This window comes from Mchenga conophoros, linkage group LG8 (assembly GCF_057382185.1).
Source record: "Mchenga conophoros isolate Kocher_MC1m ecotype Shallow Benthic linkage group LG8, M_conophoros_male_GT1.1, whole genome shotgun sequence".
NCBI lineage: Eukaryota > Metazoa > Chordata > Actinopteri > Cichliformes > Cichlidae > Mchenga > Mchenga conophoros.
Genome location: NC_140533.1, coordinates 23665923 through 23692171, shown reverse-complemented (window position 1 = coordinate 23692171; position 26249 = coordinate 23665923). Strand labels below are relative to the sequence as shown.

Below are 26249 nucleotides of genomic sequence, written 5' to 3'. Positions count from 1 at the left end.
ATCGCGATATATTCTTTTCTTCTGTATAACGTATTTTCCACACTATAAGGCACAACTAAAATCCGTTAATTTTCTCAAAAATCCAGAGTGTGCCTTATGTATAGGGCTGCCACAAACGATTATTTTGATAGTCGACTAGTCACCGATTATTTTTGCGATTAGTCGACTAATCAGATCATGCATCCATTGGACGTACAACGTACAGCTTAATGCACCAGCAGCATCTGCTCTTATATAATTATCATTAGCTTACAGCTTGAAGTGTTTAAGGTATGTGCTAACTAGAGATGGACCGATCCGATATTACGTATCGGTCCGATACTGACCTAAATTACTGGATCGGATATCGGAGAAAAATAATAAATGTAATCCGATCCATTAAATATCACGAAAGCACCTCACAAAACTTGCAACACGCTGTAACTCACCTCAGAACATTAGCACGTTGGAGCAGTATGCATCACGTGATAGAGCGGCTGTGGCATGCGGGACCTGTCGGTGGTCTGGATAGCATGTGGAGCTTCGCTTAGCAACCCCGCATTTCATCTCCGACAAAGTTATCCCCGAGAGAAGTAAAGCAAGTGTGTAAGTCCATCTCTGAATGTTTGTAAAGCATTCCTGCGTTAAGCTTAAGGAGCAACTGCCTCTCGCTCTCCGGCTGCTACTTCAATCATGAAACTGCTTAATGATCAGCTGATCGGCTTTTCTGTCGCGAGTCCGTGTCTCTTGTTTGCTTTTGGCCCACTTTGCACCAGACAGAGGAAACCAGCGGCTGAACAACAGCAGCACGTTTAAGCTTGATCAGCTGTTGTTAGAATTTATTTATTATTACTTTCTACTCCAGGATCTTTTTCTACGTAGCTGACGGCTGGTAACTGTGCAGGGGCGGATCTAGCAAAGTTTAGCCAGGGGGGCCGATAGGGCATTAACAGGGAAAAGAGGGCACAAAGACATATTTTTCTTTCTTATTCTCATTTAAAATGTCTAGCTTTTAATTATTTAATATTTATCTGAATCTTACACCCAAAGTTTTAATCTGATGTAAAATGTATAGAAGTCCATTATTGTATATAGTAACTGTTAAGTCTAATATACCCTAGTAAGCTATAGTACTTTTTCCTTTGGGAAGGTACCATCTGTGCAGTCTGCAATTTTGTTGAAGAAAGATGTTGAATCTATTTAATATTTCTTGAAAAATAATTGATTTCTGTGTATTTTTTTTCACACTGCATCAAATTAAGGTTGATTACGTCGATTAAGCATCATGAGGTGGAGGGTGGGGGGGTGGTTCCCTATTTTTTATTTATTTATTTTTGTTGTTGCTGGGAGTTGGAACCCTATTAGTTAGGTTGCTTAATATTTATGCTAAGTACTCTTTAAAATACCAGAATAGGGAGGATGGTGTAGGTTTAAGTTTATTAGATTGATCAGTATTGCTGAACTATGAAATATTTTTTTTTGCATACAGGTATAACAGAATAGCTTTAGTGTAGTTGTTGTTTTAAACTTGAGTATGAACTTATACAAAATGCAGCAAGATATTTAAAAAACAGTTTTGTTGATTAAAAAACACTATATCGGATTCATATCGGTATCAGCAGATATCCAAATTTATGATATCGGTATCGGACATAAAAAAGTGGTATCGTGCCATCTCTAGTGCTAACTAAAAATAAAGACAAGATGATGGTTTATTAAATTTTAATGAAATTTGCAGATTGTTTCGGTGGAGTTTAATAAACTCAGCCGTCTGCTCCTTGCTATCTAAAATATAACGGGACACCGGAGTATATTCTCGAGCATCTCACACTTCTGATAATCAGTTGTCTGCTTGACGTTTATTCAGCTGTGTAAAAACTATAATCTCAGCCAAACCAATTTACACAGGAACAAATAAAATATTGAAAAAAGCCAAACAATAACATTTTTAAGTTATCTAAGTGACTTATATTACATGTTTATCCTGAGTAGCAGGATAGCGGTAGGTTTGAAGACGATTTGACGGGAGTCCGGTGTTCTCAGCGGCTCTAGTGAGCCTTGAACCCGGCTCGCTATTGAGCTAGTGGGTAACAGACGTCTCCGAAAACGGCGCTTTTGAAAATATGTGGTGTCTTGATAAACTGAGCAGATATTTGAGGTTTACACAGCTACATTCTCGCCTAAAAACATGTTAAACGTTTATTTTGTGACCCAGAAAGAATAATAAGAATAATCTTAAAACTAACTAGCTGCTGCCATTGTTGGAAATTGAGCAGGGCCGTGCTATGAATTCTGGGACACAGCTTCTTCTTCTTCAGGTTTTAATGGCAGCTGGCATCCTTGTACATCCAGTGCTGCCATCTTCTGTTTCAGTCCGTTATTACACTCTTAAATCCTACTACTTATTCCTGCGTCTTTTGGGATCTTATAAAGCTTCAAATGACGCATCGACTATTAAATTAGTCGTCGACGATTTTGATAGTCGACTAATCGTGGCAACCCTAGTTACTCTTTATATAGTTAGGGAGGAGTCAGACCATGTTTCTTTTTAGCTGAAAAACATTACACCCAGGTAACCTGCAGCGTTGAAAACCTTTCTGTCGATGTTTGCTACCCTACAATTCGTCCTGCTCTGTAGTAAAATCAGCAACATCTGACTGTCCTGTTGCTCCCATTGAAATGTATACAGCCTATTTAAAATCTAAAACTTAAAATTGTCCGTAACCTGCTGTTGTTACCACTGTCCTGTTTGAAATGGTAACCTTATAACTGTGTGTGTGTGTGTGTGTGTGTGTGTGTGTACACAGAGTGACAGCCAGGTTCATAATGGATATAAGGAAGTTTTTTTCAAAAAAAGGAGCCACATTCAGGTAAAAGTGTAAAATCAAATGATCCGTCAATCAAGAATAATGTTGGATCAGTGTTTCAATATTTATATCTTTTATTAGATGTTCATGTGATTTGGTTATTTGCCTTTTGGTTGAAAGTACACTGAGAGAGGACTTTTTGTTAGTGATCTTAATAGTATTTTTTTTCATATTAATGTAATTTTTCATCTAATTGAATCTATTTGTGTATGATTGTCAGTCCAAAGAGGGAGAGAGGAAAGAAGGGAATGTGAGGAGAAAGTACAAGGTCAGGAAGAACCATGTAAGAAAACAGACAGGGAACAGTGACAGGCACAACAGAAACTGTTAAACTGACAAAGAGAAAAAAAACTGATTTTACTCACACAATCTGGAATTTGTGTTCTCCCTATACTAAAGCTGCTGTACAGAATCTGCAAAACAAACTGGGTTGAAACATTTTTGACCCTAGTTTCCACCTAAACATGACATACCATGTTCTGACTGAGAGATTTTTTTAAAACTAATTAAAACGTACAGCTCTGCTACCACTTCCAAAATAATGAAGACAGAAAACTAAACAGCAGTGGCGTTTGCAGGGTTACTGAAGTTGGACTACCTGGTATATAATGTTGTGCTACGTGATTGCTAGCAACACAACTATGTTAGCATAACATTAGCACAGTGAAGCTGGAGGATGAACGCCAACTTTTTTTCCACTCGATAAAAGTTAACGTGAGGGTTTCTGGTGGTCAGGGACAAATGCAATCGCATAGCAGGATGCAATACACGGGCCAAACTTCAGTCAGGAGAACAACTGAGATCATTCATCCACAATACGAGGTTAGTCATTAATATACTGCAACATAGAGCAGCTGCGAGAGGATTCAACATTAATGAATCAATGTTACGGAAGTGGAGGAAGCGCAGTTTTTGGCTTTCCCCATATTTCAAAAGTGCTTCATCTCTTTGCTATGACTCTCGGCATAATTTGCAGATAATAATTGTTGCAGCCACTGCGATGCTTTCGACCAAAACAGGCGCAGTTTGATGACATCCATCATTAACATGCGCTATCGCGATAGAGCGGTATAGTCAAAATCTCTATTGTTGGGCAAATTTATATCGTTTCTATCGTATATCGTTTATATCACCCACCCCTACCTCAATACCTTGGAACCTCATACTGTGAATAACAATCACCAAGTACCCAAGTAAGGAAATTTCAAGTTAAGTTTTGAATGCTGCTTTCCCTGATTTGAAAACACGGAGGTGGTAATCTAAAAAGAAAACCGACAGCAATTCGTTGTTCCTGCTGCATTTCTCTCCGTCTCTTTGTGAAGTATTTTCTCCCTGTACCTGCCTTATTGTCCCCCCCCCCCCCCCCCTCACCACCACCTCTCTCAGTGAATCAGAAGGTGTCACAAATTATCTAGGTAATCACTGATCTCTACAGATCCCCAAAAAAACGTTCATCTAACTCCTTTACAGAATGTCACACTGCACCACATTTGTCTTGAAGCTCTGCATTGTTGAAAATGGCTGAAAATTGTCTTTCCCAGGTCGAACTGTTCCCTTCATAGATCACTGAGATGTCCTCCAGATAGCCAGCCCACATACACTGCCAAGGCAGCATGCTCAAATAACTCTCCCTGATAGCTCTCTTTCTCTCCTTGCACTATCAGGAAGCAACCAAGCTTATATCAGATTCAACTCCTTGTATGCTGGCAACATCCTACAATGACAGAGATCATCTGAGGACAAATGAAAATATAAATTTGTAGGTTTTAATGGTAGCAACACTGATTAACAGATTATGCTCTCTAAGGAATACTTTTGCTATTTTCTATATGTTTACAAGCTCAACGTCAAACTTTTTGAAATGTCACGCATCAAAATACCAAGAAGGTGTCATCAAGGGAATTAGCTAATGCACATTAGAGGCCGTTTGTAAGTAGAGGATTACGATATTCAGTTTTGTCTTTCTAATCTAATCTTCGTCAGGACCCCCTTCTAATGACATTACTACCACTTTAGCACCATATTGTGTTGTTCAGTATCATCCGTCAAAATATGATTTTCCTACTTAAGGAAAGATAAGCACCAGCAAAAGTTTGAACAGTGAAGCAGGTGGGGTGGACTGTGTTTCAGTCCTGTCTGGGATGGCTATTTTTCCATTTTCATTTCACATTTTACAAGGCGAATTTCTCCCATCTGCAACAAGCTTCTCAACCATTTTCTTATTTGCCACAGTTGTGCATCTTGCAAGAGTGATGAGAGCGAGCACATCAAGTCTGTGGTGTCATTCAGCATACATATTTTGTCGAGGAACTGCTTAAAACTCTGCATGGTGGAAAATCGTAAGCATCGTTATGACAAGATGAGAGTGAGAACATGCTGCCTTTACCCACACAGTTTCCCACTCATCATTATCTCACCAGACCAACTATTTGCAGGTGTTGGGAGTTATCAGTGGAGCAGCTTTAGATAAGGTGGCTTTTTTCTCCCCCCCATGTTCCTGACTCTGGCAGGACACCATGTCCGGCAACCAGCCAGCTTGTGTGCATACGTTTTTTCCCCCTATTTTATGTGGATCCTTGTATCTTCATGTTTGTGTGTTTATCCTGCCTGTGCAGCCACGAGGGCCGAATGTAGCAACTCTCCACTGATAACAAGTCTAAGGAGCTTGGAAAGAAAAGCGTCTGGACTTCTTTGAGTTGCTTGAAGACGTTTCACCTCTCATCCAAGAAGCTTCTTCAGTTCTAAGGGTCAAATGGTGGAGAGGCCCAGATTTAAACCCAGTGGGAGTTTCCCCCCAAAGAGGGACAAAGGACCCCATGATGATCCTCTACCTAATCACATGAGCCAAGGTGTGAAAGTGGGTGTGGGTCATAATCAGCCAGAGTTTCGGGTGAGCTCATTGTGAAACCTGGCCTACTAAAGAATAAAGAACAGATGACAAAAAAGGAGACTGACACAGAAAGAAAGACAAGAAAGAGATAACTGTAAGGGAACAGCTGACATCACTCACATGGCTTCTGTTCTTCATTATCTTTTTTTCCTCTCTGCTTTCTGTAGGTCTAACAGATTAATGGGACGGAAGACTGACCCATATCTACCCTGCTTGTCTGATTCTCCTCTTCTACTGTTTAGCCTCTCTCTAATTTTCTTTCTTCTCTCTTGTCTTTCTTTTCTCTCGTCTCTGTCTCTCCCTTAGTCTCCCTCTGAAGGACAATTGGTTTCATTCAATATGAGAAACTGGAGGCAAATCAAACTTTGCTGCATAAGTGGGTACAGGGGGAAAGAGAGGGAGAGATGCAAAGGGAATTGAAATCGACTGGCACTCAATGTCAGAATGCCAATCGGGATCAGTGTCATACTGTATAGGAAATGAAAACTGCTTTAATAAGGGCACAACTCTATTCAGCTATCCAGATGAATAGAGTCTCATTTGCTCAAATTGAAACACACCCCTGCAGGAATAAACATACACGTGACGGCATAAGAAAAATGCAAAAAAACAAACAAATATACACAGCGGTCTACAACTCTACAGTGTTAGATTAAAGACATGGCTTCAGTAGTATGGCCTTTAGATGACACGCCATGCAAACTGTGACTGTGTTTGTTGACCTGCAGCACAGGGGGAGGGGTGGGGGAATGGGGTGAAGTAATTGACCAGTTATAGCCACTGGGAGAGGTTAATTGAGGCGTTTCCTCTCGTGAAGGTGGGGGAGTTTCAATTAATGTTGTGAAGGTTGCCATGAGAGACAAAACCACAGGAACAGCAAGTCCATTAAAGGTGTAATTAACACTGGCATTCAGGTGAAACACATAGGGTGGCTCCTAACAGACTTCATTAAGCCCACAACGCCAAGGTGAAACGACGGGGCACTAGCAGTAAATAAGTATGTATACCGTAATTGTCGGGCTATAAATCGCTACTTTTTGCACAAGCTTTGAACCCTGCGGCTTTTAGTCAGGTGCGGCTTTTCTATGGATTGTCCATGATTTTTGTGATATCGTAAGACGATTTGTTTTGTTTGTTCCGCGGTTGTACGGCACTACGTTGCCTGGCGGAAGGATCGGGGTTCAAGAGTGGTATGTTTGTCACATGTCCGTCCGCCAGACAACGTAGTGCCGTACAAAGTAGCGCGAAAAACAAACTTCAAAGTAGCACTAGGCGTTCAGCAGGAGGCGTGGATGATGAGCGGCGATAAACTTGCGAAAAGCAAGTTATGCCCAACTCCACCAGTGGATTTTGATAGCGTGGAAAAGTGTGAAAACATCCACGATCACCAATGGATTTCGAAGGGTTGGACTGCTGCACGATGGAGAGGAGGACACCGCCACGGCCCTTCTGAGGGTGTTCGACTCTGACAACGAGGATTTCTTTGGTTTTGAAAGTGACAACGAAGGAGAGAAGCGGAGAGTGGATGACGAAGCCATCCTGAGCCTGTTCGTTTCCGACACTGGAGGAGAGGACTTTGGTGGTTTTAGTGCGCAGGAAGAAGAGAAAGATGGTGGTGAATGACTGACTTTTCTTCTTGTTAAAGCCGTGTCACTGCACCTGAGCCTAAAAGGTGGTCCGAATCTATTTTTCTGGTGTGCTGTAGGTTATTGTTATGTACTACATTTGTTACTCATTTATGAAGCACAGTACATGTTTTGTACTTGTAATTACCGATACTTGTACGTATACCTAAAAAGTTATGCAAATATGTACCCATAACTTGTTTTTCAAAATATTAATAAAAGTGATGTGTCTCCAAACAGCCATCTCTTTCCTGACAATTCCCTTTGTGCATATTCTCTTACATATGATAAGTCAACATTGAAACACCTGCGGCTTTTAGTCAGGTGCGGCTAATGTATGTACAAAACAGGATTTTCCCCTGATTTTAGCTTGTGCGGCTAATATTCGGGTGCGCTTTGTAGTCCGGTAATTACGGTATATGTATGTATGTGTGTATATATATTCAGTAGTATACCTAATTTAAAAGAGTCAAATGATACATTCCATGAAAATTTGTATTATTAAATATGTATTTGCAATTAATATTTTATAAGGCAATGCTGGGTGAGAAATATGGCTTCAAAAGCACGAGGTGTGTCCCTCGCAGTACAGACTTTTGTTGCTTTTTGGTGACACTGCAAAACTGCTATCAGCCATGGCTATAGTCCCTGAACAGGTCTGTTCAGTACAAAATGGCTCCTTAAAGGTAAAACCACTTACAAAGGCTGGGACGATTAGGCTTCATTTTATAGCAATGTTCCATGGTGAGTCTGCCTGGCACTGGACCAGATTTAGTCTGCCTGGGGGAAGGAAATAAACTCGACGCTATATGATGGCTGAAGGAAGTAATGAAATGGGAGTCCCATGAGAGACACAAATCCACATATTGTAGGTATTCCCAAGTGTTAAACTCTGAATCAAAGGCTGCTGTCTGGCAGGCATGGCTCAGAACACTGACAGCCTGACTAAAGGTTTTTTATAAGTCATAGCTTGTGGGAATTCTAGTCTAGCTAGTGGAAGATGTGTAACAAAGAACTTAAAGGAGAGCAGGCAAAAATATTTAACATGGAGATGGAAAAAAAATCTTTTATGTATACATTTTTTGAGGAACAGATAAAAGACACAAAATCAGAGTTCATGCCTTACTGTGGGGGCTTGGTGAAAGCTTAGCTGTCAATTAAAAGTGATAAGGGAAATTGAAATCCCTGTAAGTTTGAAATATCAAACTCCATTCTGTCCTCCTCATGGGAACGATTGAATAACTAACTATATTTCTGGATATACTTACGTGTATGAGGGAGCTTCAAAGCAGAGAATGCTTGCCATGTTATAATAAACCGCATTCCACCTGTAAACTAAATCTAGTATTAACTGTTGGGTTTTAACAACCAGAGAGTGGATTACAGTTAAACAACCTTATTATTCACCAACACTGATAATGAAAATCTTCCTGTTCTTTGCTTGGGTTTACTTTAACTTGTCAAGGACAAATTGCTAGAAACATTTTCAATAAATACATTAATTAACCCTGATAAATAAGATAAAGACATGTTGCAGTAGAGGCCAGGGACTGAATCTTTCACATTGTACAGTGTAAGCAAAAAGACTACCTTCAGCTTTGTAAATGCATTAAATGTAATTACCAGTATAAAGGTGCCTCAAGACTCCGATAGCCACTGCAGCATCACTTGGATGCTTCTGAAAGCGAGTGGAGGAGGTGGCATGGTTACAAAAAGAAAAAGCTGACAATGAAAAGAAGCAAAAAGTTGAAGGAGTGTGAAGGCCAGGATAAGCAAAGTTTTTAAAACTGCTTTTTAAATTCCTGCTTGTACATGATAGCAGGGGATATTTGAGCCATTCAAATATTTGGGTTCCAAAGAAAGGGTGTATTTGTGCACTCTGTTTCCTTAAGAATTTTAGTAGGTTCTGGCAAGGAGTCATATATGTGAGAAAAATTGAGGACGAGGGGAGAAAGAGGGTAAAATTCTAACCACCAAATTTCCCGCAATCATGTAGCAGGATGACAAACTTAGCCAGGGCACATTAATGGGGCACAGTGCACACTGTGCTCTATATTCCAAGACTTTCATTGATTTCCAAACTCTAATATGCCATTTTGGTAGAACATGAGGCCAGGGATATGCTCTGTGCCCAACCACAATCAGTAATGACTGCAATGTTGCAGTTTTCAAATTCTGGCCTGAGATAAGCAGGAAGATATAAATGGAGTCCTGCACTGATAGAGAACACTAATGACTGTGTCAATGTCACAGCAAGTTCTACTGACAGTTTTGACAACTTGAAAGCCTACAAATTAAATCTGACAACCTCTGCTTTGAACAATCTCTAAAACAGTTTCAGCAGTAGACTGATATTGTTTCTCCAACAATAGGTGAGCGGGAATCTGATAAAGGGCTGGTTCGGTTGAACATTTGCAATATGTAGTGACTATACTGTACTTAGAGTGTAAGGTAGCTTGATAAGTTCATCCATCAGTTCATTTTCCTGGCTGCTTATCAATTTTCGGATTGCAGGGGGGCGGAGCCTATCCCAGCTGTCATGGGGGGAGAGTTGCGTACACCCTTGACAGGTTGCCAATCTATATTTGGGTAGGTCTGTAAGTCATAGGAGGCAATTCATTTTGTCTCTGTACACCACCAGAATGTGGATTTGAAATGATCAAATCAAGATGTGACTGCATTCAGCTTGATTTCAATAAATTATGTAGGAGTCATGTCATTATTATTTTTACAGAGACTTTTTCTTTTCCTTTTTCACTCAGTCTAAGTAAAAACTGTAAAAAATCACCAATAAGCAGCTTCACAGCCACTCGTCACCCAATTTTCTCGTTATCTGTACTGACAAATTTAGGCGCTAAAAGATTGATTCTAGTGTTGGATTCAGTAGCTGTTCATAGGAGCTCTTAATATGCACGCCAAAGAGGCATTGTCAATGGTCAATGACACCAAAAGGCCTGGATGATGACACGAGAAATCTAAAGTGGCAGATTTTCTTCCTTTAACGAACGTCAAAGTAAAGTCAAAAGTGCTTTCAAAAGGTTTGCTTGTCATTATCAAAGTCTAATATCCATATCTAAAACACAATCAAAGAAAGGCCAGGTTAGACTTGTCAGAAAATATTTAAGAGAGAACAACAGTCCACCAGGATTCTTTGGACACATAAATCCAGTGGTGCATTCACACTAGGCAGGCCTTCTACTGCACCTGAGCACTACTGTCCCACGAATTCACTCTCCTGCTGGCAGGCACTCATGTTATACTTGTGGGCCTAATTCTGCTGCACTTTGTCTCAGCATCTTAACTCCTCTCTCAGATACGCTCTCTTTCACCCGCAAAAACTCTTAAAAAGCACTCTTCCAGAACACAATGAGTTTCTGGTTTTTATGTGCCCTGTGGATTAATTAGGAAAGTGGTGAGACACTGTTTTTCCACATATTTGTTATTTTCTTTTACTTACTAGATTGTCACACAGGCAGCTGTCACGGAGAAAGTGTAGGAGCTTCGTGCCTGGGCGATTACAAATCACATTACCTGTGTATCTTGACTGAGTCCAACTGAATCATGCCAGGACCACCTCTTCAGGTGGATCAGGATATGGTGCACTTAACTGCACCTGAGCACAGCCTTGTCAAATGAACTGGACTTTGGGGGTCAAATAGGCTTGGGGTTATCAGAATCAGAATACTTTATTGATCCCTGGGGGAAATTATTTTTTGTTACAGTGCTCCATTTTAAACCAACATTAAGACAAGACAGACAATACGCTAACTAAGAATAGTACAATATATACATATATATACATACATACATACATAAGTCACTTATAAATAAATATTTGGAAAAGAAACATGTGTAGTTGTAGCAGCAAACAGTGTGTTAAGTGGATGCGTTGTACAGGGAGATGGCCACAGGCAGGAATGATTTCCTGTGTCGTTCAGTGGTGCTTTTCGGTAATCTTTTTCGGGTTACTCTGCAGGGTTGCTCTTGTGAGTATGCCTTAAGACTTACTTGTACAATAATGATAGGAAAAGCACATATGGAAAAGGAAAGAAAGGGGTTGTGATCCAAAGCATGCCGCATCATTTGTAAAACATGTTAAATACAGTTACTGTATATGGCAAAGCCATGCGTGGCTTCCAGTGGAACTAGGTCACTAGTATTTAATGACGATGTGACTGATGATAGAAGCAGAAAGAGAAATTCTGAAGTACATAGAGCTTAAACATTCTGCTCAGATACAATCAACTGATGCAAAACTGATCAGGACAGCAGGTGGTGTGCATGAATATGCTAACTCAGCATGTTCTTTGAACATGCTCATGTTTTCTGTGACCTAATCTGTTTGCAACTAAAGAATATGAATGTGAGCTTCACTAACAAGTGTGGTCGAGAGATTAGGAATTTAAATCTCTGCTTTGGGATGCCCATGGGTCCCAGACTCTGGGCGGTTATTGACTGCAAAGAATTGGCATCCAAATGTTAAACATAATCCTTGGACTTATGAATATGTTTGTTTGCCCAATTCTGACCCTGTGAAAAGTGAGGGACTATGTGAAAAAGCTGTCTGTAATTCCCAAATGACTAAACACAATTAATTAAAGCTAAAAGTCCACATTTCAATGTCGACTGGTTCCATTTCTTTGTCGTACAAAAACAGAATTTATAACAATTTTGTTATCGTCCAAACACTTACTGAACTGACTGTTTTCTTAAGGTTTAAAACCTGGTGACAAAAACATACATTAAATATTGCTTTGACAAAAAATGTCATATATATATATATGCCAAAGATTTTTAAAATCCTGCATTTTATTTTGCTCAAAGGAGTATGAAACTTTCAATTACTCCCTCATTATCAACTTAATTGTATTTTACATGGGATAAAATCCTCGTTTACCTACTGTCTTTCCAAATGGAGAAAAAATATTTGAACTTCTTAACTCATTAGCCACGTGTAACCTGTCCTGTATGTGTGCACTTTAGTATTTGAGGCTATTACAAATTAATTTCAGCCGCTAACCAGCCTGGATAGCAGTGGAATTGATTTGAAATTTTACATTATCATAACACTGGTCAGGACAAACTGGCAGGCGAGATAGTGAAAGGATTTCAGCAGGATGACATTACTGGAGATGAGAAAAATTATGGGCATGGACATGAATAAGCACTGAGATAAATTCAAGACAACTGTGGAAAATGGACTCTGCTTGATCCTGGTCTTTCCAGGATTAAGGCTTGTCTCTACTGAACATTTGAAGTATCTTGAAAAGACCTATGCAAAAATAAAATGACAATCAGTAAATTAAGTTAAAATAAATATAATTGGTTTGCATTAATTTAGCCATATCTTTGAACAGATAAAACCTTCTCAAAGAGATATATATGCACACAATGTATGGCCTTGTGTGCAGTCCATAGGAAATAGGAAAAAAAAACATTCAGCAAAGACCTGACAAAGGCCCTGAGAGATGCATCTGGCCCTTCAGTTGATCCATCTGCTGTTTGCCAAAGCTTCATCTGAAATGGTCTCAGTGGAAAGCTGGCTGTCAAGAAGCCATTTGTAAGAAAAGGAAAAAAAAAAACCCTGAGGTGTGCCAAATTATAAAAGAACTGTAATAAACAAATATTGTGGTGTGATGAAACCAAATTTTAAATTTTTGGTTTACATCAATGTCAATATGTACGGAGAAGATCAGAAGAGAGCTTCACAGTGAGTGTCTAAAGCCATTTGTGAAACAGAGAAGAGGCTCTGTTGTGGTTTGGGGCTGCATTTCAGCCAGTAACATTGGGGACATTGTCAAAATTGATGGGATTATGAGCACATAAAAGTGCTGTCAGAGTTTGAGCCACCATGCAGTGCCATGTAGAAAGTGTATGGTTGGCAATGGCCTAATTTATCACAAATACACTGACAGTGCAGTAAAAAAATAGAAAGAAACCCCCACAGTGGAACATTGTCAGTCATGTACTGACCTCCACAGAGCCCTCAACATCATTGAAGAGGTACTATTTAAAGAAATTACAATAAATTTGCTTAAGAGAATTCAAGCGTGTTTAAGAAAAAACATTGTCATCCCCAAAATTACCTTAATGATTATACAACAAATTCTACCAGCTCTGTTTTTTTGTATATGCTGTATTTCAGTGTATGTTTCCACATGTTTCAATCAATTGCTGCACATATTTCTTTTAAGTTTAAAGACAATGAGATGTGGCTCGAGTCTTGCACAGTACTGAATAATGCTCAGAGGACGGATATTCACGTTAAATGTGATCTAAAATATTCAAGTAATTTGTTTATTTATTTGATTTTGTAATGATCCAAGTACAGAATAGCTAAAGGTTAACTGCATTCACTGCACTCCAACTTAAAAATAACTGATGATGCAAGGAGATGTTACATAGATACTGCACATTTTTAACAACAGAGTAACATTTTACTAGCTTTTATATGTCCTAGGAGTAGACGGGGCTGGTGATGTGTAAGGTTACCTGAAGAGGAATTCAGTAAAACGCACACTCGTCATTCATACAGTATTCATTCTTCAGCAAAGTGACCTTCCCTTGCCCTATGCCCATAAAGTTTTCATTGTTGTCATAAGTCAGACAACCATAAACCAACATATTCTGACCTTAGTATAAACCTAATTACATTTGGTTCCACTTAGTATTTAAGCACAGGTTACATCTAACCGGTGACCCTTTAAAGACGAGGTCATACGCATAGCTATGAATTCCATGAACTACGAGTTTGTAAAAACGGCTTATTTATTTTAAGTGACTCTCCAATCTGAAAGCAGGCTGATACTTGTCAAAGATGAATGCCTTAGGCAGGATATAGAGCTTTTATGTTGTGGAAGTGATGGAGATTATACCTAAATCTATTTGCCCTCTAAGTTTCAGAATATCGGTTACCTTATGTTACTTTTACTGGTACTACATTCTTCCATTCAAAAATAAAAATAAAATAGATTAAAAAATAAATTAAAACGGTGCTCTCTCAGGAAACAGTACAGATTGTTGATAATGTTGTAGGAACTGTACTAATCGTGAGAAGCTGACATTTTCTCCTGTGTGTATTGTAACTGCACATGAGCTATTCTACAGTTTGAAGGCATGGTTTCCTTTGGTGAGCTTGTGGTTGCTAAAACTTTTCTGGATGGCAGCGTGAAATCATCAGACATTAATAAAAAACAAGAAATTCTTCCTTCTTGAAATATCCATGTTAAAGAATGGAAGGTATGTACTGATTATGGCAAATAAGTGCTGTGTTTATTATAAATTAATTCCTATATAAAACTTCATTAAGGTAGGGAGAGAGAGAAAAAATTACTTTTGGTGGGCGTCAAGTCGCTATTCTGCAGTACTATTGTCTTTTATTTCACAGCATTGCGTGGATTTATATTATGTTGTTTAAAAAAATTGAATGCACTGCATTGTGCGTGGCTGTAATATGTTACAGTGCATTGCATGTCATGCTTTCTTGTGTTGTTTGGTTCTGCAGTGCCTTGAAAGACATTGTGCATTCTCAGGGTTTCTTTTTATGTGTTGTCTACCACAGCACAGTGTTTCATTGCATATCATTGCATTGTGTTGTCACTAGGCAGGTGCATAAAGGCCTGAAGGATTACACTCATCCTCAGAGGAGGTGCCAGAAGTGGGCCTCCAGGACATAGGGCTTTGGACTAATCTGGTTATACAACTATTGTTTGTCACAGAGTCGTTTAAGTGCTGCTAGCTTGGAGAGGTATTAGTGACATCATCGCAAGCTGTCTAGTATTCAGTGGATTGCAATACAGCTGGTTGATGTTGTTGAAAGTAAACACAGCAGCTTAATGCCATGTAATTGTGGAGACATGGCAACAAGGCAAGGGTAAATACTCATACAATATGCAAATTATCCTTCTATAAATAGAAAAAGATAGATAGGTTGAATACACACTTACACACATACCCCAAAGACATACACCCATCGCTCCATCCACGAGTTACTAATTAATTGGATCAGAAACCAAGGCACATTGATTTTCCAATGACAGACTCAGGTTTTCAAGATCATGGTGCACACAAGCTGTGAGAGAATGTATACATACTCTGTTTATGAATGCATATATACATATTTTATGTACATTGTGTTATTTGAAATACCCAATGTTTTAGTCCATGTTTGGCCTCTTGGAAAGCAGCTCTCTTTAGTGCAGTACGTGTCATGTCCATAAAATGACCCCCTTCAAGAGCACAAGTTTTAGGAATGATGCCATCTGGTCCGTTAAGAATGAACCTTGAGTTCATTCTGCTCTGAGAGCTGAAGTGGTGAGGAGGAGGTCTAGCCAGTGAAGTATTTTAATGAGATTCCATGACGTCTGTTTTTAACTGGCTCCTTCTTATCATTCTTTGGTGAATAGGCAATGTGGGATTAAATATAAATGTACTCTGTTGTAAACAACTACATTAACTGTAATCATGTTTTTGTTTCATTTTTAGTTACAAAAGAGATGGGTTTACCTCAGTGTAAGTAAAGTCATTAAAGAGACACGAGTTGTAGGTGAAAATGTTTAATTTTAAATTAAAATACTTAAAAAGACATATTTTAAGATATATATGGGCTGACTATATTGTTGTAAGAGCTCCCAGTGCCCTGCTGACTCAATAACTTCAAAGTTTCAAACAATCTCTGGAAGTAATATCAGCATATGAACTGTGTACTGGGAGCTTCATGCTATTGATTTCCATTGCTGAGCAGCTCCTATACGAGTCATGTGCAGGTGGACCAGTACTTCTGTTAATATAGTGTATAATTATCCATATTCTCAAAAAGAAGTTGTGCTGCAATTTACTCATTTTCAGGAATTAAAAATGTTAACTCAAAACAAAGAGAAGCAGATCCATTGACTCAGCCGATTGTTCACGTTTTTGAACACGAAACTGATACACACTTTGTGAAGAACACTCATCGGCTTACCCGCACTGTCTCTGTAGTCCATGCGAATGAATGTTAACATGGATGAATGTGTGTGGGGTCATATGTATACATTTGTGGGTGGGCATGCATGCCAATCTCTGGCAGTGGGGTTAAATGGGGAGAGAAGAAATCGAATACTGGGATGTAGTGAGAGAAAGAAAGCTGAGTTGTGGCTGGCTGTGAGACACAAAACCCTTAATTACACTGTACAGACATCACAGGAATAGCAGTCTGCCTGGCTGTAATGGGATCCAGATGAGGGAATTATACCATTTCCTGATGAAATGGCTTCAATATGGGGGACAGTGCTACCGTCCTGACTTCTAATAGAGCTGATGAGGGAGCAGGGAATCAAAGAACTTCAGATGATGGGGGTGGGTGGCTTGGTGGGGGGCTGAAACTCAGTAGGGGGCAGTGTTTGAGTGTATACTACCCATGCTGTGGTTTTCTGAATAAAACTCAGCGGTTTGAGAAGAATATGTAATTGTGTTTTTCTAACCCATCTTACAGATAAGTTTGACACATTTTCCTATTCAAGAGCCTTTTTTAAGATGAAATATCTAATTGGAAACATCTAAATAGATACAAAATTGTGGGAATATGACAAACTGCTTACAATTCATTTAAAGTGTGGACTCCTTGCTAATGAATGTGACAGCTTTGCACTGAAGGTTAAGGTAGCGATAAATTCACAAAATGACAAGACAGTTAAGTTGCCTCAGAGGCACTGCTTGAAACAATTATAAATGTTATATGCTTTTCTTTTTTTTTAAAAAACTAAGACAATTTTTCAGTTTCTTCCATCTATCTGTCATTTACAATTAGTTTTTAAATAGCTGGCTACAAGGTATCTCTCTGCAAATGATGTGAAGTAATAAGCTACATTCTCTACGTATAAAAAAAATACCACTCTGGTGTCTTTTTGTTTTGTTGAGACAGCTCTGACTGAGTCTTTATAACAGTACCAATATGACGGAACAGTGTTTCTTTCTAGGCAAAACTACTATTGGTTTTTGCAGTAAAATAATAAAAATAAATAATCTCAGAATTATATGCATATACAGTGCTGTGAAATTATTATGATTTCTTATTTTATTTTTTTGCTATTTAAACCTAAACCTGACCCTATGTGGGGAAAAATGCCTCCCTTGTTAAATAATTACTTAGATTGGTGATTAGCCGCAATTTCTTTGAAGAGCTCAATTTCGTTTCACTAGCCTCGCCCAGGCCTGATTACTGCAAAAGCAACACATCATGACATAATCTGAAAAAACACAGAAGGAAAAAAAAAAGAAATAAATTCACTGACATCAGTCTGGAATGGGTTACAAAGCCCATTCTAAGACTTTGGGACTCCAGCGAACCACAGTGAGAGGCATAATTCACAAATGGAGAAAGCTTGGAACTGTGGTGAACCTTCCCAGGAGTGCCTGGCCTACCAAAATTAATCCAAGAACGTGTCAATGACTCATTCAGGAAGTAACAAAAGACCCCAGAACATTTAAAGAACTGCAGACCTCACTTCCCCCAATTTAAGGTCAGATTTCATGATTCAACAATAAGAAAGAGACTGGGCAAAAATGGCATCCATGGGAGGGTTCCAAGTAGAAAACCACTGCTGACCAATAAGAATACCAAGGCTCCTCTTACATTTGCCAAAAGAAACATCCTGATGATCACTGAGCCTTTTGGAAAAATATTCTCTGGACTGATGACACAAAAAGTTGAAGTTTTTGGAAGGTTTGCATCTCAATACATCTTGTGTAAAACTAACACATCATTCCATGGCAAGAACATCATACTACATGAAGGTTGTAGTCTGGACTGTTGTAACTGATTAAACCATGCATTCTGTTCTCTACCAGAAAACCCTGAAGAATAATGTCAGGCTATCGGTTAGTGCCCTGAAACTTAATCGTGCTCGGTTTACGAATAGCCAGAGTCTGGATTTAATCTGATTGAGACACTTTGGCATGGCATTAAACAGGCTGTTAATACTCAAAAACTCTACAGTATGGCTGAATTCAAACAAAGGAGTGTCAAAAAAAAAAAAAAGAGAGAGAAAAATCTTAAACAGCTTATGCTAAATTTTTGTAAGAGCCCTTGAATGAAAGCTGAAACTCTGCACTTCAATCACAAATTGAATGTTTGGTAGAAACAAATTATATGTTTGTACCAAACATTATGGAGGGCATTGTACATACTGATTAAAAGGAAAGTAAAAAGCCTCAAATTGGAAGCTGGAGGATGGTAGAGGATTAAATTATCTTTCATGCTAGAGATCCAAGTTGTAGTCATACACATCAGTTTTTCACAGATGATTTGCATGACTTTTAAATACGTTGTCATATATGTCACTTGCCATGGTGACACTGGATTTGCTACAAAAAATACAAGCTTCAGACATTAAATATATTTCCAATCAAAATGCACTACTTGCAAATTCGTGTTCACTAACATGAAAACGTGATCTCTCACTGCTTTTATCAAGTTCTTTAGAGTCTCATCTACACCCTCTTTCCAACTTTCTCTTCCCCTCTTTTCATGCTTTTTTATTGTCCATAACACTCTTTGTCAGGTGACATTTCCAGCGAGGAACACGGAGGCTACTGAAGCACAGTTCTTGTGTAAAATAAAACTCTTTTCAATTGAATTGCAGCTTAAAGGAAGACATGTTTTTGCTGTTCACCATTCCCTTTCTTCTATCTTTTAGGCCAATGTCAGTGATGAGAATAAATAGCAAAATGAAAGGCAGAGAATAAACACACACAGGAGACGATTTTATCTGTGAAATTTCACTTTCCAGGTCTTTCGGATCCAGGTACAACTCCTCTCTCATTCCAGCTGCTTTTCCTTTACCGGTGTTACAAAACTACAACTTTGGATAACCATCGATGGTTATAACGAAACAATGATTGATTATTACAAAAATGGCGAGATGGTAAAGTACAAACGTGTGACAGAAGCGAAGTGTGACAAAATATGCCTGTACGGGTGAATACTGCATTCCATGTACCACTGAGAAACATGAAAAAGCAAAGGTAGCGACAGACTTATCGGCAGGAATAAAAGAGTGAGATAAAGAAGTAAGAAGGTGGGGGGTATTAGAAGCATAGTCCAACTCTCTAAGGCTGGGGATGGGGGGGGCAGCATTAAATAAATGATAAATATTCAACAGAAAGCAAGCAGGCACTCAGGAGACACCCTGACAGCCCAAACAAATACTTAGTGAGCGTACTCTAGCAACCATATCACATGTACCAGAATACACAGCAGTCCCCAGTTGATTTTACTGACAGCAGACAACACAGGCAGAATGGGGCTAGGTAAGGTACAGGTGATGAAAAATAGTGTAGTGGTAGGCAAGGGAAAGAACGGAAAAGGTGGAGACTACAGCTGTAACACTGGGAAGGGACTGTTTGCACAGGCTGACAATTTTTAGTATTTTCTTCAGTGCCTTTGCCCACAACATGTTTTTTCACCCTCATTTCTCTCATGGCCCAAATCTCTGCCAATCTTGATTCAATTTGTCTCTCTCCATCTTTGCTGTAGCTCTGAAAAGTTCCAGAAAGCAGACCTAACCCTTCTCGCAACCCCTCCTAAGGGACCATCCATCAGCTGCTGGCCCCAGACGGATTCCGGAAGGGAAAAAAAGGGCGGATAAAGAGCTGGAAGGAATGATGGAGGTGGATGGAAAAGAATTTTGTGGGTTAGGTCTGGAGGTCAGAGCACCACGGCCAGTGGGTAGAGGGGGCGTCCTTACCATGGGAAATGAGATAATATGTTGGGAGTCAGGTGAAAAATGGCCATGTTGCTCCACTGGGAATATCTGCTGAGCAGAAGGTGAGAGGAGCTTTTAGTCTTTCAAGGTACGTAGCCAGACACATGCATGCTTAGGAAGAGAATCATGTCACACGTGTACAGATGCAGAAAAGATATAAATATATGATACAAAAAATGAATAAAAGTGTAAGGAAGAAGCCTCTAAGACCAACCTGCTATGAATTTACACACACACTAACCCACACTAATAACTTACACTTAAACCTGACACTTTCATCCATAATGACACTCATTAAGAAACACTTCAACACACACACATCCTCATTTGCACTCTGCAAGAGCATACAGGACTCGTTAAAATTCACACATGTACTCATACAGGTTTCCACGTATAATGGTGGCGATGTACTTTGCTAAATAGAACAAACATCAGTTTTCCCTGCTCCAGTACAGAAGCATTTGTCACAGTGTCATGATGTGTAGTCACATCTCTTACTCAGCATGTGAAATCACATCCAATTCCAACCTTCAATCATAGTCATATTGAGAATGAGAAACAAAACAAGATGAAGAGGGAGAAAGATAAGGAGAAAGAAATGGATAAAATGGGCTTCTACAACTATCTTTTGCTTATTTTGGGCTGACTGGCTGCAAATGTATCACCGGTGGAAACACACAAGCCATAAATGACTGTCATATATAAACTACATTTACTGTAAAAGTATCCCTTTCATCTCTGGGATATTTTTTTTAATCTTTGATTAGGCAGTGGAAAACTGTCAGCATTTTCCAGTGCTAGTTCACAGTCTTTCGGGTAAAGGGAAAAGCTGCGGTCTTTCCCTTAACCAAGTGTTTATATCTCTAACTTTAAAGTCCTCATTCAAAGACTGGCAGCGTACTATTTACTTCCACATACTTATCTGTTTCCTGTGAAACATATAAACTATATAAAGAACTGCAGGCCTCCCTTCCCTCAGTTAAGTTCAGTGTTAATGAGAAATTGAGAAAGAGGTATCCATGGCCTCACAGGAGAGTTTCACCAACCCCCCCCAAAAAAAAAGGATTGTTTGACATTTATCAAGAAAACATCTTGACGATCCCCAAGATTTTTTAGGAAAATATTCTGTGGACTAACAAGACAAAAAGTGAACTTTTTGGAAGGTTTTACATCTCATTGCATCTGGCATAAGACTAACACATTTTTCACAATTTCACAGAACATCATCCCAACAGTAAAACATGATGTGGGTGTTGAGATGGTCTGGGGCTGCTTCGCTGCTTGACTCCAGGAGAGAGACATTGCATAACTGATGAAACTACAAATGATGCTGTTTTTTAGTAAAATACCAAAGGAGCAGCACCATTCAGGTCCACCTCTGAATGGCTCAAAAAAACGGCACATTAAGGTTTTGGAGTGACCAAGTCAGGCAAGTTCATACTGGAAAACCCTCAAATGTGGATGAATTAAAACAAATCTGCACAGAAAATTAGGCCGAAATTCCTCCACACTGATGTGAAAGACTCATTGTGAGTTATCGCAAACACTTGATTGCACTTCTTGCTGCTGAGGGTGGTACAACCAGTTATTATGTTTAAGGGGCAATTACTCTTTCACATGGGGCCTGGTAGGTTTAAATGGATCATAATAAATGAATTTAATGTTTTAATATGTACGTCACTAGGTCATAGCCTGCATCTATCACCTAGTGGCTTGTTGTCTTAATATTGCTTAACCTCAGCAGCAGTAGCTGGCATGTATAAACAAATGGCTATTCTTGAGTCCCTCCAGCTATGGATCCCAAATCTAAATAAACGAAAGTCCCAGTTAAAGAGTCTATGGACAAACTTGATTGGTTTCACTGCCAGCGCTAGTTAAAGCAATTAGGCTGATGTGTTTCATTTATTAGGCTACTTTTCATTTCACCAATTTGCACACAAATAGACAGGACTCGAAGCAGTCTGCAGAGCTTTATAACTACTGTGTTTTAAAATAGGTTTAAACATGCTAATATGTTTTGTGGCTCCATCCAGATGTGTTTGGTCAAAAATTGCTTAAAACAGCGCTAGTAATACATGCCAACCCTGGCTCAAAGAATTGTGACTGAAAAAAAGTGAGCTGAAACAGAGTTGATATTATACCTACAATTATCACCTGGCCAGAAAAGTAAATACAATTATAATCAATTAATGTGTCAGTGACGTGTTGACAGTTTGTTTCACCTGCCACAGAGTGGTCAAATAGAGGATTTGATTTTTTAAGCCCTTCAGCACCGTGACTCTTTTCTACCTCATTCCTGGTAAAGGTCCAGAAACCGTGTCAGCCCACACCAACACATACAAGATCTGTCCAACAAGGCAATTTCTTTCTCCCCTTCCATTCATGGACCTTTTCTTTGGTCCTAAAATGGCACATTGACATTTGGAACACATCCACACATGATCCATTAACCAATCATTTTCTCCTTTCTCTCTCCCTCACCCTTCCTAGCACACTCTTCCCTTTTCCAAATCATTAATAGTATGTAAATCCCATCATCACCATCACTCGTGTCTTTCAACACATGTTGACAGGCTCCATATTTTATAGGTCAGGAGCTGAACGCCCCTGCCAGTTAAAAAGGGTGAACTCAAAGGCCACTGGGAAGAAGGGAGTGACAGAGAGAGAGAGATGAGAGAACAAACACTGGAGCAGGGAGGGGTGACTAGCTTTCTCTGATGTCACTGACTCCCCACGGAGTCCGGAGTCTTTGCTGTTTTTTGCCTTGTCTTTTTCACAAACCTTTCAAACTATACGTCAGTGACAGCGGCTGCAACGCCAAGCAACAGATTCGTCATACTGTTTACAGGCTGCTTTTAGAAGTCCTTTGAGACTGGCTATGCTGGCTACAAGCAGAAAGAAGGAGAAGGGGGCGCACACTTCTGGCTGCCCAGCAACTAAGATAAGGGGGGAAAAAAGTGATAGAGTCAGGTTGGATGGACAGGGAGATGTCTTTCTACATCGGGAGAAACAGAAGAAAAAAAACGGGGACAGAATGAATCAATCAGAATGAAAGGAAAAGCACTAATACATTTTTGAAGAGATTTTGTAGGGGAAATCTACAAAAACCTGCTGGAACTCTAGTTTAGCAGCACCCCCCCACTCCCTTGGTTCTGGGGCAAAAGTCTAATATCTTTGAAAGAGTGCAGCCTTTCAACTGAAATTCCACTGAGTGTGAGCCCAGATCCCTCTTCCTTTAAGTGACTAAATCCTGCAGCAGATGGAAAACTGCTGGAACACGCTCGTGTGGCCTGCTGTTAAGAGAAAATGTACCAAGGAGTAACTGAAATTTAGTTAATGACCTTAGAACTTGTTCTTAGTACATCTGTGCATATAAACTCATTTAATCTCGAACTGGGAACTTGTTTAATGGAAAGGAAAGAAATTCATCGGGATACCGATGACAAATGGATGTTTTGGCAATTCTCAATATGCCTCTGAAACTGGGCCCATTTTTCTTGCCATGTAAATGACAAAAAATTGAAACTTTAAAGGAACAACCGAGTTCGGTTTGCCTGTAGATAGGCAATATTTTTATTATTTAAGTTTTTGTGTGGGAAGCACAATGCTGTGTTTTTATCACTGCTCTCTCACAACAACAAGGTTCCTAGTCTCAATCTCACGGTCAGCTGGGGTCCTTCCAAGATCTCCTCTCTTCTCTGCAGACCGAAAACATATTAGTTAGATTTATTCTGGAATTTTAGATTAAAATTCGATGGATATGCGAGTGTATGCTAGCCCGGTGATAGAAAGCCTCTCTCCCTATGACTGGTGAGAAAGGTTCCAGCTCGCTGGATAAACATTCAGGAAAATAGATGGATGTACTGGTGTCTGATTTGTTTCATGTTCATCCCTATTCACACAATGAGAGTCTTTCAGGGATTCTTTGTATGTGTTTACTAAATCTTGAGAAAAAAAAAGTCTTAATACATTTTGGGCAACAGACTGAAAGAAAACAGAGCAATGTCAAAGGGAAGTGAGTTCAGCAATAAATGATGGGGACAATTCATGTCAAAACACGTGCATAGATCAGGGACAAAAATACCTGACTAATGGTGCAGAGTTTCATTCTGACCCATTGATGACTCATTTATGCTGAACTGAACACAGCCATTAACCGCTGGTTCATTTCTTTCTGTAATAACATTGTTTTTTTGATAAGTTGAGGTGCCAAACCTTGTTCCCCTATCATATCATATTTTCTAATTCTAATACTATGTGTGTACACAAGGGCGGATGCAATGGAGAAGCGAAAAGAGTACCAGAGAGAGAAAGACTTGTCCCCAGAAAGTGTAAATCAATCACATACAGGAAACAATTCAGGCTGGCACAGGTACAAAGGAAATTAGAGAAAGCTGGGAAGCCACACTCCTGAAAAGATACACACACATACACGCTCACGCACTAAAAGACCAGCAAACTCCCACACACACATGGTTTAACTGGTCCTGGTGAGGCTTACAGGAAATTGGACAGTCGGGAAGTAGCTCTGAATACTGCCGGAAGATTGCAGCGTCATCAGCGTTTCCCTCCATTCTGTCATTTTCTTTAAATTGGTGTTGATATAATATCATTAGACGACTGCCACTGGTTCGCATGTGACCTGCTGTATTCCTAACTGAACAATCTTTCGTGCCTTTTTTCTCCATTTTTTTAATCTATATCTGACAGTGTCTCTAAAGCCATCTTGTTACTTTGGCTCAACAGGTTTTGTTGTGCTGTTTTTAGAACACTTCTAAAATGATTTGTAGAAGTGAGATCCGGATCTGCTAACTGAAAAAGCACTTTTTGATTTTCTCAGCTCTTCTTAAAGTAGAAGTATGGATGTGGCTGATTTTTTTAATAGCTTTATATTGTGGCCATTTGATTTCTGGATTTGGATATCGGTTTGGTATGGCAGTAAATGTCAACTTCTGTGTAGTTTTGGGATAGATTGATGATCATTTCACAATGTTATTTAATCAGCCTGCTTAATCAGCTGACCTAATATTTTGTCCATTAGTACAGAATAATGACTACATGTTTATAAATGCCCCTTTATTTTCCTACACATTTTAATTCAGTTCAGTTTCTTTCAGCTTTATTCATAGATATGATCTCTAAACTATTCACACAGTAAAAAGAACCCACTGATTTCCCACTGAAAAAGTACTTGGGAAGGATAAAACTTACTTGTGACATGATGTGTTCACTAAATCGTATATTTGTGCATTTCCTTTAGATTTGCATAAACAATAAAAATAAGAATCTTATTTGTAGCACACCATATTGGCAAACAGATATGAGCAATTTGTATATTTTCAAAGAATCTCAAATTTTTGTGAACCCTGTATAAATCACTGTGTGAACTGGCATCCTATTACCTAATAAGTCTGACAATCCAGGTCGAGAATAACATCAGACATATGTACTAACAGAAAAACAACAACAACAAAAAAATGTACAAACACAAAAAAAGACCCTGGTGAATTTGTGGTTGCAGGGTCATGCCATTTCTACAGAAGTGCATAAGTTGTAGCCTTTATCAGATTGTGCTTGCCTGCATGCATTAACCCATTAAACTCTCAAGTATTGGTGTTGAACACGTGAATGTTTTGGTTTTTTTCCATCTCAGGTCAGGTTCACTTCCATGCCTAATAAATTGTGGTTGGGAGGATTAAATATTTCAGTGTCTGTTGGTAATATGATCATGCCAATTAAGCATATATCTATCTATCATATATATCTATATATCTATATATCTATCTATCTATCTATGGAAACGACCAGAAAATGTAGGCTACTGTTTTTTGCTTTGGTCCTTTTCATTGCCCATGTCATGGTAAATAAACTAGTCATAAGATACAAATAATTTATTTGAAGTGGGAAATAAAAGACAAGAGTTAATAAAAAAAAAGTCCACAATAGACATTTTCTGTGCGTTTCATCTTTGCTTTGTTGTTCTATGTTATTTGTTATTCCTTGTGGTGCCTAAACTTAACAAAGTCGTGCAAACTGTAACTCAAACCACAAGCCTTGTCATGCTTTTTTTTTTAGTTGTATATAATGAAGAATTCAGTTTAGTTCTATGGGAACAGGATTTTTGAGTAAGGAGTATCTACAGAAG

The 26249-nt window shown here is 39.1% G+C and overlaps 1 protein-coding gene across 5 annotated transcripts in view; it reads right to left on the bottom strand.

Annotated features, from left to right (window-relative positions):
• sdk2b (sidekick cell adhesion molecule 2b) overlaps positions 1–26249 on the bottom strand; it is a 325205-nt gene that overhangs the window by 188110 nt on the left and 110846 nt on the right. The gene's annotated exons all lie outside the window — the stretch shown is intronic.